The sequence below is a fragment of the Marmota monax genome, unplaced genomic scaffold (genome assembly GCF_021218885.2).
Source record: "Marmota monax isolate L192 unplaced genomic scaffold, Marmota_monax_Labrador192_F-V1.1 WCK01_AAM20220418_F8-fsc00090, whole genome shotgun sequence".
NCBI classification, from domain to species: Eukaryota; Metazoa; Chordata; class Mammalia; order Rodentia; family Sciuridae; genus Marmota; species Marmota monax.
Window position 1 is genome coordinate 5390013 of NW_026695219.1, and position 12962 is coordinate 5402974.

At 39.5% G+C, this 12962-nt stretch overlaps 1 long non-coding RNA gene across 2 annotated transcripts in view; it reads left to right on the forward strand.

Moving 5' to 3' along the window:
- The first annotated feature begins 1817 nt into the window (after nt 1-1817).
- Nucleotides 1818-12962, forward strand: part of LOC131423746 (uncharacterized) — a 52539-nt gene continuing 41394 nt past the window's right edge. For both annotated transcript variants that reach the window (XR_009225709.1, XR_009225710.1), the window contains exon 1: nt 1818-2088. This is a non-coding gene — a long non-coding RNA (uncharacterized LOC131423746). The remainder of the gene's footprint in view (nt 2089-12962) is intronic.

A 12962-nucleotide genomic window follows, 5' to 3' on the forward strand; every position in this document is an offset into this window, starting at 1 on the left:
CAATCCCTGCCCCCGCTTTCCTTCCCTCCTCCTCCCCCATCTCCCTCTTCTATTCTACTAAATTTCTTTCTTCTACATATATAAAGGTGAAATTCCTTTTTATACCTTTACATATGAATATACCATGATTTTGTTAAATTCATTCCATATTTCTTTCCCTTCCTCTTCCTTCCTCTCTCTCTTATTTATCTGCTCCAATAATCTTTCCTGTGTCTTTATGATATCAAATCCCATCCCTAACTACCTTCTTTCCCCTATTTTGCTCTAGCTTCCACATATGAGAGAAAACATTAGATCCTTGTTTTCTGGGTCTGGTTTATTTCACTTAGTATGATTTTCTTTATTTCCATCCATTTACAGGCAAATGCCATCATTTCATTCTTCTTTATGGCTGAGTAACACTCCATTGTATATATGTACCACATTTTCTTAATTTGGTCACCTATTGATGGGCATCTGGGTTGTATCCGTAATTTGGCTATTATGGATTGTGCTCCTATAAACATTGAAGTAGCTATATCACTGTAGTATGCTGATTTTAGATCTTTTGGAAAAATACTAAGGAGTGAGATAGCTGGGTCATATGTGGTTCCATTCCTAGTTTTTTTTTTTTTTCAGGAATCTCCACATTGCTTTCCAGAGCAGTTGTACTAACTGGCAGTCCCACCAACAGTGTAAGAGTGTGTGCCTTTCCCCCCACATCCTTGCCAGCCTTTATTATTATTCATACTCTTAATAATTGCCATTCTGACTGAAGTGACTTAGTTTTGATTTGCATTTCCCTAATTGCTAGAGATGTTGAATAATTTTTCATATATTTCTTGGCCATTTGGAACACCCTCCTTTCATCCAATTAAAGAATGTCCAAGGCCAATGGTTCATGCTTTCTGCAACTTGACTATTTTGTTTTGTTTGAGATGGAGTCTCCCTATGTTGACTAGGCTAGTTTCAAACTCTTAAATTCAAGCAGTTTCTCTCTGCCCCAGCTTCTGCAGAAGCTAGGACCACAGGGGAGGACACCATTGACTACAGTGTGGCTTTTAAACCTCCTCATTGAGGGAAAGAGCTGGTGAAGCTGGAGACTCTATTGAGCCAGGAACCCTTATAGAAGCAAGAGAATGTTCATCCCAGCCAGGCTTTGCTGATGAAAATGTTTTTCTTTTTTATGCATTTTGGTGAAAATGTTTTGATGAACTGTGAACTGTTTCTGTCTAGTCTCCATTTGACTGGCTTGTGACCTTGCATTCTCTCTAAAAGAGGCAGTTGAGATGGAAACAGATGTGTTTGTGTCAGGACTCCCAGAGCAGATTACAGAGGGGTTTTGTGCTAGTGACAGCAAGAGTAACTTCTGTAAATTAGCAGTGAAGAATGAGCTCTGGAGGCCTGATTCCACCTCTAGAGCCCACTAGACTAATTTGTGCCTCAGTTTCCTCTCATCTATAATATGTACAACTTTACAGAACGGGCATGACGATTCAGTCACTCCCTGAAAAGTTCTTAGAGCTTGGCTGGGGATTTGACATGATGGTAGAGTGTCTAGCAATCACGTGGCCACAGGTTCAATCCCCAGCACCTCATTGAAAGAAAGAAAAAAGAAGGTAAGTGCTAAATGAGCCAATGGAGTAGAAAAGTAAAAGAGCCAAGGGAGGATGATTAGTGCATATTAGTGCAATTGTGCATAATTGTCCAGACACATCTAATTTAGAAGGTGAGGGGAATCCCGGGTAGAATAGAGAAGTGAGCAAGAACTGGTTGGAGGGAAAGGACCAAACTGATCTATCTTGTTTTCCTCCCTGCAGCCAGCACTTTTTTTTCCTTTCTAATTTTCCCACACAGCCCTCCCACCCTCTTCTGCACTGAGTTCCTCGAGGCGGCGCCCGCACGTGGAGGTGAAGCAAGGGGCCCAGCGAGGACCGGCAGAGGAGCCACGGTCTGGAGCTCAGCGAGCGCATTGTGCGGACAAACTGAATGGAGCTGGGATGTGTGCGCGCTGGCTTGCACGGATTAGCCGTGCTTTCCCATGAACTACAAAAGAATGCCCGAATCTGGGACGTTTGTCATCAAGGGGCAGGCTGCTCAGGATGCAAGGTAACCAGAGCTTTTCCCGGACTGCTTCAGTCTTTTGGGACGTGGGTCACTCTAATCCTTCCTGTTTATATTGTGAATGCGTAGGCAGCAAGGCTTAAGCTCTGCAATGGTAAATAAGAATCGCGATGCAGGCATTCCTAAACAGCTACGTCCTCTGGTTGCTCTTTCTTTTTCTTTCTTTCTTTCTCTCCTTTTTTTTTTTAAGGGGCACTGTTGACTCCCATTTATTCAGTCCTTCACAGCAGTGGGACTGAGGGGTTGCTGCGGAAGCGCGCATCCAAAGCTGCCTTTCTGCCCACCAAAACTCCATTTAGCCCTTGGATCGTGCTCTTGTTTACACATTTATTTCCCCGTTTTATTTCTTCGTTCTTCATGCAACCACTTTGCCCTCCTGTTATTGCGAGGATCTCAAGATTGATTGTGCGTAATTGTCCAGACACATCTAATGAAACAGTTAATTCTCAGAAAAAACAACAAGTTTCTTATGGTGTTTGTGGAAGCTAGGAGATAAATTGATTGGTAGCGCCCTGTAAAAGTGTAATTGGAATTCTCCCCCAAACTACACATTTCTCTTTCATTCGAATTTGAAATCTTTCAGAACCTGGAATTTCAAGCCTATGATTTTGTGCAATTAAATGTTTGTGGGTGGTGAAGTCTAATTTCACAACCCCACTTTTAATCAAAGAAAAAAAAATCCTAAAGCTAAGCATGAAATCTGAGCTCATAGAAAGGCCATTCCTGTGGGGCTGCGTAGAAATGACCTGCTCCTGGAGATGAGTGCCCACCTGGAAGGAGGAGCACAGGAGGTTCTCCAAGACCTACCAGGACCATAGGGCCAGGCCCTATGTTAACCTTTTTATCTTAAAAAAAAAATTACTGAACATTTTTCCCCTGATTCGTTCATTTATTGATTCATTCCATGACTATGTACAAATGACTAAAAGAATCTGAGTGTTGCACTAGGAGTAGAAAGAGTAATATAGTGGACATTGGGCTTTACAGAGGTTCTGAAGGGGAAGGGAGAGGGAGAAGCTGGAAAGCACTTGGTTACTGTGTGCTAAGTGCTAAGGTGCAGATTAGGAGAACAGAGTGGAGCTGAAAGGATAAGGCAAGACTTTCAGAGAAAGTGGCATCTGGAAAGGGTGTTATCAAGGGTTCCCAATTAGTCCATGCTTTGGTATGACTTAGAGAGGGCCCTGAGAAAAACTCAAATTCTGGCCCTCTGCATTCCCACCTACTGAGTTAGAATGTCTGAGGGTGGAGAACCTTTATTTATTTATTTTTATTACTACCCCCACACCTCCCCTTTACTGGAGATGAAATCCAGAGCTTCACGCATGCTACCACTGAACTACTCTACCCAGGGCAGATCCTGCATTTAAATGCATTTAGGAGAGTCCATGAAACTCATCTGAGTCTTTGGTCTCATTCAAAGCATGAATAAAGACGGTGGTTGGAGGGAAATGATTTGGGGCTAATGGAACAGACATTTGCAAATAAAACAGAGGTGACTCAGACCTTATTTGGCTAATGGTGAGTAGCTAAATCATTTGTCCCAAAAGCATATAGTTGGTATTTCTGTAACACCTATGTGGAAAATCTTTACTTCTAGAGTTTCTTTGTTCCTTAACTTGACATTTTTTCATTACTGTATTAGAAATCAATGAAAAAAATCATGGTACATGATTTAGGGACTCTCTCCAATAATACATACTCAATTGAGCATGTGCACACATACAAACATACACACACACTCTGCTGGAATATATCTAGTTAATACAATGAGAGTTATCTGGGGTTTTTTTTTAGGAATTGTGAAATATCTCCTACAATGTCTTGGATAAAAGACATTGCATCCAATTAATTCTTACTTTAAGAATCTAGAATAATATGTGAATATTTATTTTATAAGCAAATGATTACTTGGTAGGTATATTATGAAAATATGTAGCCCTGAGACTTTTTGTGTGATCATCAATAACAGCAAAAGTTTCTAGTTTGTGGGAAAAAGTTAATGTGCAGGTCTGAATTATAAGCAGTGCCCCTTTCTATTTTAAGCCTAGACAATGGTACAGAGTGTTAAAGCATTAAAATAGAGATATTTCTTAATTGGGAACAGACATTTGCAAGTAGATATTCTCAACTAAGTAGATATTCTCACTTAATTTTTGTTGTTGTTTTATAAGTAAGACTTCAAGTCCTCTGACAAATACTACTTCAATACATGTTACCTGTGGTTATTTTTCTCTTGTTTATCTTTAACTTATTGCTGAATGTTTTAAAGGAGTCACTTTATTTTTTTCTGTCTGCACTTACCTTTGACTCCACACCTATATGTGAAGATTTCCTTAAATCGGTACTCGAGTGTAGCTCAGTGGAAGATCATGTACTTAGTATGCAAGAGGCCTTGGGTTTGATCCCCAGCACTTAAAAAAAAAAAAAAAAGATTTCCTTAAATCTAACCTTCCCATTAATTTTTTTTCTAATTAAGTTAAAGGAATTTCAACTCCTGTTCCGCTCTTGGGTTATATACCCTTCTTCAGTAAAGTTTTTTCTGATCCCTGGACCAGCTAGGCTCTCTCAGATTCTGACCCCCATTAATACTTGCAATTCATCTCTTGAATTATCCACCAAAATAATTTTTATTTGTTTAATGCCTGTTTTTTTCCTCTCCCTTAAACTTCTGAGGACAGGATTTTATCAAGTTCAACAATCCCCAGAAGCTAGCACATAGTAATTGTTCAATGATATTTGTCAAATTAATGAACAAAATGGATTTTCATAAATCAAAAATACCATTTTTCCACAGACCAATAACTTTTGTCATTAAAAATTCTGGCCGGGCACGGTGGTGCACACATGTAATCCCAGTAGCTTGGGAGGCTAAGGCAGAAGGATCGCGAATTCAAAGCCAACCTCAGCAAAAAGCGAGGCACTAAGCAACTCAGTGAGACCCTGTCTCTAAATAAAATACAAAATAGGGCTGGAGATGTGGCTCAATATTCAAGTGCCCCTGAGTTCAATCCCCAGTACCGCCTCCCCACCAAAAATAAAGAAATAAGAAAAAAAATTCTGAATTTCTTAGGATTGGGGGTATATCTCAAAAGCAGAGTATGAGTGAGGCCCTGGGTTCAATTCTCAACATATGTGTGTATGTTATATATATACACATTGTATATATTTGTGTGTATACACATACAATTTCTTCACGTGGTTTCACAGAGAGTGATCCAGTTATCTTCTAGTTTTTAGATCATCTCCTTCCGTGAAGTCTGGAGACATGCTTTTATACCAGAGGGTTAAGTAGGGAGAACTTAGCAGCCATTTGTTCTTAATGATTAATAAGCAGGGGTATATCTGTGCTTTTAAACTCCTTTATGTCAGAGGATGTTGTTCTAGCATACCTTTGTGTAGAGTTATTTCAACTGAGTTCTTGTCTATTGAGTATATATTAAGTGCTCAGCCCTGTGCCAGGCAAAAATGTACCATTAGATTTAATCTCTGCTGTCAAGAAACTTATGATCTATTCAAGGAACTAATACATAGACTCTGAACTTAACATCAACACAGATACACCCTCCTGATGGCACTTAGCATTATATTGTGGCCATAACTCTTCTTTCACAGTGTGAAATATGCAACAAACAGTAGAGGGTTAAGTAGTAAAGATAATGGTACAGACAATAGATTTAGGAAGACTTCAAAGAAAAGGTAAAAATTCTGATGTGAAAAGTAGACAGAAAAGACATTTTTAAGGTTGTGGGACTTAGCCTTTGAAGAATAGATAAGACCAGGTTATACTGTAAGATAGAAACAGCTTAAGAAGTGCAGAATAAGAAATGACAGCATGTGGCTAGACATTCTTGAAGTCACTCATTTGCCCAGTTGGAGAATCCAGGGAGAGCAAAGTGAAGTTGTTGTTTTCAGGAACTTTGCTTCCAAAAGACTCAAAGGAAGAAAGCAAATAAGGCCTGTTCAAAACACCTGGCCTCAGAATTATGGTTATAGAGCAGATAGTGCAAATATCAAAAATGTGACAAAACAAAATAATACCACCAGCAAGAATTTGAGAATAGGAATAGGAAAAAGCTAATTACTCCATTTATCAATCTTTACTAAAATTAAACTTGTATTTAAAAAATAAAAAAAACTATCTAATTTCTTACACATTTAAACTTTCTCTTTTTTTAAAAAAAAATCTATCTGTGGCCAAGGAATATTTGTTTAAAATTTGGCAATACTTTCACTTCAAATTATGTTTCCTAATTAAAATCAAGTAAAATTAAATTTAAGACTTTTAATAATTCAGAGCAAAAGTATCACATCATTCTTATTAACTAATTTATCTGTAGTGCTCCATTTCTGTACCTTTCATATGCATGTGTTGTCTTCAATGGTGCTGATCAAGTATTAGCATCAGTTAATACTGGGCAGGGGGATTTGTAGTGATTTGTTGCTGTTTTCCTTCATACCTTTTGAAATTACTCATTTAAAAAATATGATAAATCATTTTGATAAAAACACTGAAGTAATTACTTAAATGAATATCTGACCAAAACAAGACAGAAACATGGGGAGAAGAGCTATCCAAAAGAAACCAAAGCAACTCACTTTTCTTATGGTCCTTTTGCTAGTAGAAACTCCAAGCCTCATAGCTATTTATAGCTCTACACTACATATTTTATTTACCCATAAAATTTATGGAGCTCTGACAGTGTTTTAGCCTGGAGATAATATTTTTGGTGGTGTAGTGACACAATTGTTTATTATTTGCTGGTATTATTATACTTATGGAAAACGTCCTCCTGGGGTGAATCTGGATTGGTCCAAGACATTTCTGCTTATCTCATTTTCTTTGCCAGTGATTGGTTCAGCATGGACATATGATACAATTCTGGCCAATTGGATGTGAATGGAAGATTGCCAAGTAGTGACCTTCTGTGAAAGGATTATTTTTGCTTTTCAAAACAAGCTAGTGAGTGGGGAAAAAAAAAATCCATGGCAGAAACTCTTTATTTTTCTAACTCTATGAAGTTATTGTGTAAGGGTGAAATAAATGCTTGGAGCTACTGCAACCATCTTGTGACTGTGAGACTACAAACATTAAGACAAAAGTCACTGTACTGAAAATGAGAGAACAGAAAGAAGGAAAGATTTGGATCCTTGATCACATAAATCTGGGTCCACTCACTGATTAACCCTAAAACTGTTCTGTCTATAGTTCTGTTATGTGAGTTGATAAATGCTGTAAGGTTTAAGGTACATTTTGCTGCATTTTCTGTTCTTGTAACTGAAAGCATCCTAATAGATATACATAGTCCTGGGAAGCATTATGACTTGTACTTTGGGCTGGCTATAGGAAAAGAAAGAGTCTCACAATTGTTTTCCATAATAAAAGCCTAGATGGAATTAGAAAAAAAGTCCTGTTTGTTACAATTCTATAGGTTCCATTTTAGGCCACAGCTACATGCACAGAAGGCTGCCATTTATGGAAAACCTGTTCTGTGCTAAGTGCTTTATCTCACAAATCCCCATAACAACTGTAGGCCTAGTTGACATATGAAAAATCTGAAGCACAAAGATTTCAAGGGCAAGGCCCTGCTAGTAAACGGTAGAACCAGGATTTGAAACCGGGTCAAAGTTCTTTTTACTAACTGGCATTTGTTCTCAATTGTCAAATTGTTGATACCTGTTATATCGCAGTTTAGTGCTGATAATGAAGCAGCAGAAATTTTTAAAAATGCATGAAGGCAGATTCAAGGCTATGTTTACACAGAGTCACTCTAATAAACTGTCACTCCAATAAACTGTCACTCCAGTGTGCTCACTTTCTGTTGTGTGAAGGAAATGGTGGAGCTCTCGCCCACTCCACCCACGGCCTTCCTTATCTGTGCTCCAGCCTTCAGTGTGGGAACAAAGAGTAATAATTACAAGAAGTGCTCTAGTTTTGGTATTTAATGTCCCTCAAAGGCCCAGTGTGTTGCTACTGGGAAGTGGTAGAATCTTTGAGAGGTGGAGGCCCGTGGAAGGTCTTAAGTTATTGGGGAGTGTGGAGAGTGTGGTTTTCAAAGGGATATTAGGACCCTGTTTTTTTCCCCCTCTTTTTCTGTCTTTTCTTATTTTCCAGCCATGAGGTGAGTAGTTCTGCCACTTACTCACATGCTACCATCATGGTGTCACCACAGACCCAGAGCAACAGCTCATTGATCACAGACTAAAACCTCCAAAATTGTGAGCCCAAATAAACCTTTTCTCTTTATAAGTTGTTTATCTCAGGCATTTGTCATAGTAATGTGAAGCTGACTGACACAGCAGGTAATGAGTTTTGAGCTTGAATGTCTTGGAGGAAAAGTGTTGGAAACTGACACAGTAGGAAAGATTTGCAGGCTTTTGTTGTTTCTCTATATGAGTTGGGTATTCTTCTTATTTCCTGACCTCACAACTATAGGGACTTCTGGTGTTATTGTGACTTCCAAAGTAAAATTGTTGCATGTGTTCAACATCATAGGTCAGTATACCCCCCAAAAAATCAATTTTATATTTTTGTTAATTTAAGGAAAAAACTGGGTCACCACAATGGTGTCTGTACCACTGTGTAATGGTTTACTAAGCTCTGGAAAACACCAGCTGAGTCCAGAGAGCAAGCCTTCAGCCCTGGGAAAAGAATTTTTTTTCCCCTTAATTGGATACTACCAATGGCAAGGGTCCAGGAATGCAAGTTGGAGGCTGGCAACAAAGGGACACTTAGAGTCTGGGGTGTTGTTAAATGCCAGGAGTTTAAAGAAGAGTAGCTGGCTTATTAGATAGTTGGAACCTCTTAAGATGCAGGTAGAAATTGACTTCATTTTTTCCCCTATTGACCCCAGTTAAACTTACTCTGGCCTCACTCTTCCTTTCCCTTTGGAAGGAATCTTGGTCAGATCAAATAAACTTGATAGGTATTTTTTTTGTTGTTGTTCATTTCCAGTGTTTGAAGCATGGTAAAAAAAAAAAAAAGAGTAACATAGAAGTTACCATTTTAACCATTTTTAAGTGTAGAGTTCAGCAGTACTAAGTACATTCACTTGTTGTCCAACCATCACCATTGTCCATCTCCAAAACTCTTCCATCATCCCAAAGTGAAACTCAGTTCCATTAAACAATAACTTTCCATTCCCCAGCACCTGGCAACCACCATTCTTTCTGTCTCTACAAAGTTAACTACTTTGTGTACTTTATGTAAAGAGAATCATACAGTATTGGTCCTTTTGTGTTTGGCTTATTTCACTTAGCATTATGTCCTCAAGGTTCACCTATGTTTTCGCCTATGCCAGAATTTCCTTTTCAACACTGAATAACATTCCATTGTATATGGATTTGTTTTTCCTTTGATCTGTTAATAGACTCTTGGGTTACTTCAACCTTTTGGCTAGTATGAATAATGCTACTAAGAACATGGGTGTACAAATACTTGTTTGAGTCCCTGCTTTCAATTATTTTGAAAATATATACCCATAAGTTAAAGTTCTAGATGACATGGTAATTCTATTTTTAAATTTCTGAGAAACTGCCATACTGTTTTCTATGGTGGCTGTACCATTTTAACTCCCTTGATAATTATTCTTAGATAAACACAGTCCCAGTCCAGTCAAACAATCACATGTCTCTATTTAGCTTGGTGCCAATTTAACTTTTTATCCTACAACAGCCTTTGTCCTATGCGGCTTGGGTCTCTCTCCTTCTTAGAAGGTCACTGGGGAAGGGCATGGCTAGCTAGTTCCCCTTTTCCTTGCTCACCCTCTTCTCACACTCATTGGCTTCTGCTGTGGTTCCTGGGGGTTGGACACTGAGTGGGATGCAGAGAGCTCGTAGACACCACTGGTATCTGCACTGGTCCTGTCTAGGTAGGACTTATGCTTTCTCACAGAGTTCTTTGTGGGATTCTCAGAAATCCCCTCTCAGAATCTCTCTCTGGCCATGCATTTCCCCTGGGTGCTTGTTTGTAGGCCATGCTCAGCTCCTTGATCATCATAAGCTGTCCCTGTATAGGGACAAGTCTGTTCCACCAAAGGATCCTTGTAGGTGGGTGGTTTATTTTTTGTTGTTCTTTTGTTTTTTATTTATTTATTGACAACCTAGGCTGGCCTTTTTGTGCTGTTGGTAGAACTGTAGCTTCCTTCCTATGCAGCACCTCTGCCGGAGATCTAGTCAACCTCCTGTGCTTAGATTTGCGTCCCTGAAGAGCCAAACACCAGCTCATGTTTCTTCTAAACTCTAGAAGACTTGTATCAAGTTGATGGAGTAGGTTTCTTGAAGTCTTCTCTTACTCAGTCTTAAAGTAGAGGGGAACACACCCTCCCTCTCCCATGAACTGCAGAGATCAACCATGATTTTCCAGTACATAGTCCTTTAGGTCTCTCTTCCCCTTCCTTCTAAGCCTTCAGGTTGGTAATGGGCAAATGCTGGCAGAACAAGGTCCACAGTCCCTGGTCTTTCTTCAAAGGTAGGGTAGTGTATTCCTCTAGGATAGGGTTTCTTATCCACAGCACCATGGACACTTTGGGGCAGTTAATTCCTTGCTGTGAAATCGATGTTGTACATTACCACATATTTAACAACATCTCTGGCCTCTACCTGCTAGATTCCATCAGCACCTTCCTTCCTAGTTGTGACACCAGAGATGTCTTTAGACATTGCCACATGTCCCCTGGTGGGCAAAATCACCCCTGAAAAAGATAGACTGCTTTCAACGCTTGAGTTGCTCTCAGCCCTTGGCAGTCCAGAGAGCCCTTTGATCATTCTGTTGTAGATGTTTTCTGATAATAAGAAGTTGAGCTTGAGCCAGGCTGAAGTAGATTTATGATAAGCTGAATAGTGATCGTTTTGGTTTATTTCCTCCTTATTATTTCTTAGAAAAATCTTATTTATCTGTTGTAACCTGGCTTCAGCTGTAGCCCAGAAGGTCAAGGGGAAGGTAGAGATGGCCACACCCAAGCCTGGGAGAGGGAGTGCAGCTCCCCTCCCCTGACCTGTCCCAACAAGATCAGCCTTGGTTGTGAGAAGGTCGATCATCAGTGAGCATTCACAGAGAACCATAATTCTGGCTTCAAGATCCTGTTGCCTCTTCCCTACAGAGAGAATCTCCCCTCTCTGCCAAGCCAGGTACATCTGGATTTCTTTCTTTCTGTCTTTTTTTTCTTTTTAGGAAACCAGCAGTTTCTTTATAAATGTTCTGTTAGGATTGTACAAGCAATTAGAGCTCGAATGTGGGAGTAGAGCTGGTTGAGCATGTCCTGCCTTAGGTTAAGTTTGTCCCTGAGACATGACGCAGAGCTGGACTCCACCTGGGGGAGAAGGGGTAGAAATAGCTGTTGATGACTGAGTGCTTCAATAAGAAATCTTTTTTTCAAAGAAGATTGCTCACCCCCACCAACTGAATGCATCTGATAATCGCTCATGGAAGATAAATGGAAGAAAGCATACTGGTGACCAAGGGCTTACAGACTGCACAGCTCAATCACGAGCCCTCAGAGACTCCTGATCTCTGGCCTTCTGCCTAACCCTCTGTTGTTTTTGAGGAAAATTGCCTAGGAAGCTTGCCTTGCTGTTGACAGCTCTGATCCCAGAGACTGAAGTCAGAGCTTCAATACTATTACCCTGAATGTAGGAACTATAAGCAGACTCACTGAGTTTTTAGATTTTTAGTGAAATAAAATTGGATGAGTCGATGTACAATTGCTAAGTTATTCAAACATGGGAGGTGATAGGAGAGAAGGCTCAGAGACAAACATAAGAGTAACAGACAGATGCTGTCAGAAGAAAGAAAAATTACATACATAGAACACTAGAAGAATGAAAAATAATAGGGAACTGCTTGGAAAGACATAAAGGAAACAGATTTTGAATATAATATCCCATCTGGTGTGCAGCTATTTTACATAGGCCATTTTTTATAAAGTCCACGGAAATTCCATGGGGTGGTGGAGGTTTTGGAGAACAAGGAGGAGGATGACCCTGAGCCTGTTGGGTCATATATTAGGGTACTGTTCCTCACCTATCCATTAGCCATTTGCCCATATCCACCCGTCTGGCCACCTCAGAACTACTGGGCAGAGATTTTGTTCCAGGAGTGAATCATGATTGGCCAAAACTTGTTTTAATTTCACTAGCAATTAGTCTTGGGATGGATATGAAACAGCACTGCCAATAAGGATGTCTAAGAGAGCTTTTCTTCCTGAATAAAAAGGAAGTGTAGTAAGGACAAAACTTTTTATCTCTGTCTCTTTCTTGCTTACTAGGATGCTAGTAGGAGAATATGATACCTGAAGCTTTGTTAGCCAACTTTGGACCTTGAGCTGACAAATATTAGCAGGAAAAATACAATATACAGAGCATGGTGGAACGGAGGAAAGGGGAGAGTTTGGGCCCATGAGGACACCCTTCAGCTGCTGACCTACCCTGAAGCCATTTCTCCCTCCAGATTATTGAGAGGGCCATAATGAATGATCTTTTCTTTCTTTTTGTTTTTCTTTTCCTTTTCCTTTTTGGTACTGGAGTTGGAACCCAGGGCTTTGCACATGCTAGATCAGTGCTCTATCACTGAGTCATCCCCCAACTCAATAATTTTATGGCTTAAGCCATGATGAGTTATTTTCTTCATCATGATTTGGCACATGCTAAGGGTATACACCAACCAACTTCTTAAAATATGTACATTAAATATTTTAATTGATACATAGTAATTATATATATTTATGGGGTGCAGCATGACATTTCAATAGATATGTACCATAGGTAGTGATCAGATCAGGTTAATTGGCATATCCATCACCTCAGATATACATCATTCTTTGTACTGGGAACATTAAAAATCCTCTCTACTAGCTGGTTTTGAA